Source organism: Chiloscyllium plagiosum, unplaced genomic scaffold (genome assembly GCF_037043375.1).
Source record: "Chiloscyllium plagiosum isolate Xiang-an unplaced genomic scaffold, Cpla_swu_hap1 HiC_scaffold_28, whole genome shotgun sequence".
Lineage (NCBI taxonomy): Eukaryota > Metazoa > Chordata > Chondrichthyes > Orectolobiformes > Hemiscylliidae > Chiloscyllium > Chiloscyllium plagiosum.
In genome coordinates, this window is record NW_028270166.1 from 5,011,034 (window position 1) to 5,015,875 (window position 4,842).

The window sequence follows — 4,842 nt, forward strand, 5'->3', positions numbered from 1 at the left end:
CCATGTTTTGTTTCTTTATTGTTGCTAAGAATATAATGGTGCTCTTGATAGCAGACTGTGCGTGGAACAGCAAGATTCCAGGTTGTAGGAGCAGAATCTGGAATCTTTCATGAAAACAACAAATGCTGGAGATCGCAGTGGGTCAGGCAGCATCCACGGAGGGAGAGCAGGCTAAGGTTTAATGTCTAGATAACTCTTCATCAGAGTCATCTAGACTCACTGTGATCTCCAACATTTGTTGTTTTCATGAAAGACACCAGGTTCTGTTATTCTGGCCCATGGCAGCAATTTTCAGCAGGGACAGAGTTTATAGAGGGCTCTTACCATTGGTCACAATGCTTCTGGGCATTTTGTAGGAGCAGGACCCCCTGTCAAGATGGGGGATGGCTGAAATCCAGTTTAAAATGAGGAAATCTGCTCAAAGTTACAGATTTGATCAAAAGATTATCTTAGGCAGGAGCGGCAATTCAGCTGCATGAGGCTGCACAGTGGTTCCCATTGAAGTAGTAAGAGTCAGTCAGTGCTGGAGCAGAGTTAAGACAGGGTAAGAAATTCCTAGTCCTTCCACATGTGCTCTGGAGGAACAACCCTTCCTCTCCACTTGATCCTTAAGGAAATTCCAAATCAACAGGGAATTGAAACAGTGGATTTGTTTGGAACCTCTCCTGATGCCTCCATTTCAAGCCCATCCTGACAGAGAAGATATTCCTGCTCACACCTTGATACACATTGGTTTGTTTAATGTCACAAGTTCTGGAAATACTAGCTGCTTTCATTTGGTCTCCCCTATCACCTCCTTCCCCCATAACTCATCTGATTTCACCCAATCACTAACAATTAAAATGGGCAGCACAGTGTCCAGACATGAATCTGCTAAATATTTGGATCTTATGGCCATTATAACATATTAAACGCAAAGTAACCCAAAGAATATGGCTATACTAGTCTGAAAATGTCTGCTCTCAAAGGCGAAGCAGACTCTGGCCTGGTTAGTACTTGAATGGGAGACTGCCTGGGAATACCAGGTGCAGTAGGAGAGCTGGTGTATGGGAGAAGGATTCACATTTTTGGATCATTGGAATCTCTTTTGGGGTAGAAGTGACCTGTACAAGAAGGACGGATTGCACCTGAATTGGAAGGGGACTAGTATATTGGCAGGGAAATTTGCGAGAACTGCTTGGGAGGATTTAAACTAGTAAGGGGGGGGGTGGTAGGACCCAGGGCGATAGTGAGGAAAGAGATCAATCTGAGACGGGTACAGCTGAGAACAGAAGTGAGTCAAACAGGTAGCAGGCAGGGAAAAGGTAGGACTAATAAATTAAACTGCATTTATTTCAATGCAAGGGGCCTAACATGGAAGGCAGATGAACTCAGGGCATGGTTACCAACATGGGACTGGGATATCATAGCAATTACAGAGACATGGCTCAGGGATGGGCAGGACTGGCAACTTAATGTTCCAGGATACAAATGTTATAGGAAGGATAGAAAGGGAGGCGAGAGAGGAGGGCAATGGCATTTTTGAAAAGGGATAGCATTACAGCTGTGCTGAGGGAGGATATTCCTGGAAATACATCCAGGGAAGTTATTTGGGTGGAACTGAGAAATAAGAAAAGGATGATCACCTTATTGGGATTGTATTATAGACCCCCCCCCAGTAGTCAGAGGGAAATTGAGAAACAAACTTGTAAGGAGATTTCAGCTATCTGTAAGAATAATAGGGTAGTTATGGTTGGGGATTTTAACTTTTCAAACATCGACTGGGACTGCCACAGTGTTAAAGGTTTAGATGGGGAGGAATTTCTTAAGTGTGTACAAGACAATTTTCTGATTCAGTATGTGGATGTACCTACTAGAGAAGGTGCAAAACTTGACCTACTCTTGGGAAATAAGGCAGGGCAGGTGACTGAGGTGTAAGTGGGGGAGCACTTTGGGGCCAGCGACCATAATTCTATTCATTTTAAAATAGTGATGGAAAGGATAAACCAGACCTAAAAGTTGAAGTTCTAAATTGGAGAAAGGCCAATTTTGACGGTATTAGGCAAGAACTTTCAAAAGCTGATTGGAGGCAGATGTTCACAGGTAAAGGGACAGCTGGAAAATGGGAAGCCTTCAGAAAAGAGATAACAAGAATCCAGAGAAAATATATTCCTGTCAGGGTGAAAGGGAAGGCTGGTAGGCATAGAGAATGCTGGATGACTAAAGAAGTTGAGGGTTTGGTTAAGAAAAAGAAGGAAGCATATGTCAGGTATTGACAGGAGAGATCGAGTGAATCCTTAGAGTATCAAGAAAGTAGGAGTATACCTAAGAGGAAAACCAGGAGGGCAAAACGGGGACATGAAATAGCTTTGGCAAATAGAATTAAGGAGAATCCAAAAGGTTTTTACAAATATCTAAAGGACAAAAGGGTAACTAGGGAGAGAATAGGGCCCCTCAAAGATCAGCAAGGCGGCCTTTGTGTGGAGCCACAGAAAATGGGGGAGATACTAAATGAATATTTTGCATCAGTATTTACTGTGGAAAATGATATGGAAGATATAGACTGTAGGGAAATAGCTGGTGACATCTTGCAAAATGTCCAGATTACAGAGGAGGAAGTGCTGGATGTCTTGAAAGGGTTAAAGACCATAAGACCATAAGACATAGGAGTGGAAGTAAGGCCATTCGGCCCATCGAGTCCACTCCGCCATTCAATCATGGCTGATGGGCATTTCAACTCCACTTACCTGCATTCTCCCCGTAGCCCTTAATTCCTTGTGACATCAAGAATTTATCAATCTCTGCCTTGAAGACATTTAGCGTCCCAGCCTCCACTGCACTCTGTGGAAATGAATTCCACAGGCCCACCACTCTCTGGCTGAAGAAATGTCTCCGCATTTCTGTTCTGAATTTACCCCCTCTAATTCTAAGGCTGTGTCCACGGGTCCTAGTCTCCTCGCCTAACGGAAACAATTTCCTAGCGTCCACCCTTTCCAAGCCATGTATTATCTTGTAATTTTCTATTAGATCTCCCCTTAATCTTCTAAACTCCAATGAATACAATCCCAGGATCCTCAGCCATTCCTCGTATGTTAGACCTACCATTCCAGGGATCACCCGTGTGAATCTCCGCTGGACACACTCCAGTGCCAGTATGTCCTTCCTGAGGTGTGGGGAGCAAAACTGGACACAGTACTCCAAATGGGGCCTAACCAGAGCTTTATAAAGTCTCAGTAGCACAACGGTGCTTTTATATTCCAAATATAAATGGATAAATCCCCAGGACCTGATCAGGTGTACCCGAGAACTCTGTGGGAAGCTAGAGAAGTGATTTCTGGGCCTCTTGCTGAGATATTTGTATCATCGATAGTCACAGGTGAGGTGCTGAAAGATTGGAGGTTGGCAAACGTGTTGCCACTGTTTAAGAAGGGCGGTAAAGACAAGCCAGGGAACTACAGACCGGTGAGCCTGACCTCGGTGGTGGGCAAGTTGTTGGAGGGAATCCTGAGGGACAGGATGTACATGTATTTGGAAAGGCAAGGACTGATTTGGGATTGTCAACATGGCTTTGTGCGTGGGAAATCATGTCACACAAACTTGATTGAGTTTTTTGAAGAAGTAACGAAGAAGATTGATGAGGGCAGAGCAGTAGATATGATCTATATGAACTTCAGTAAGACGTTCAACAAGGTTCCCCATGGGAGACTGGTGAGCAAGGTTAGATCTCATGGAATAGAGGGAGAACTAGCCATTTCGGTCCAGAACTGGCTCAAAGGTGGTGGTGGAGGGTTGTTTTTCAGACTGGAGGCCTGTGACGAGTGGAGTGCCACAAGGATCGGTGCTGGGTCCTCTACGTTTTGTCATTTACATAAATGATTTGGATGCGAGCATAAGAGGTACAATTAGTAAGTTTGCAGATGACACTAAAATTGGAGGTGTAGTGGACAGTGAAGAGGGTCACCTCAGATTACAACAGGATCTGGACCAGATGGGCCAATGGGCTGAGAAGTGGCAGATGGAGTTTAAATGCGAGGTACTGCAATTTGGGAAAGCAAATCTTAGCAGGACTTATACACTTAATAGTAAGGTCCTAGGGAGTGTTGCTGAACAAAGAGACCTTGGAGTGCAGGTTCATAGCTCCTTGAAAGTGGAGTCGCAGGTAGATAGGATAGTGAAGAAGGTGTTTGGTGTGCTTTCCTTTATTGGTCAGAGTATTGAGTACAGGAGCTGGGAGATCATGTTGCGGCTGTACAGGACATTGGTTCGGCCACTTTTGAAATATTGCATGCAATTCTGGTCTCCTTCCTATCGGAAAGATGTTGTGAAACTTGAAAGGATTCAGAAAAAATTTACAAGGATGTTGCCAGGGTTGGAGGATCTGAGCTACAGGGAGAGGCTGAACAGGCTGGGACTGTTTTCCCTGGAGCGGCGGAGGCTGAGGGGTGACCTTATAGATATTTACAAAATTATGAGGGGCATGGATAGGATAAATAGACAAACTTTTTTCCCTGGGGTCGGGGAGTCCAGAACTAGAGGGCATAGGTTTAGGGTGAGAGGGGAAAGATATAAAAGAGAACTAAGGGGCAACTTTTTCACGCAGAGGATGGTACATGTATGGAATGAGCTGCCAGAGGATGTGGTGGAGGCTGGTACAATTGCAACATTTAAGAGGCATTTGGATGGGTATATGAATAGGAAGGGTTTGGAGGGATATGGACCAGGTATTGGCAGGTGGGACTAGATTGGTTTGGGATATCTGGTTGGCATGGACAGGTTGGACCGAAGGTCTGTTTCCATGCTGTACATCTCTATGACTTTATAACTGAAGATGCTGGAAATCAGAAATTACTGGATAAACTCAGC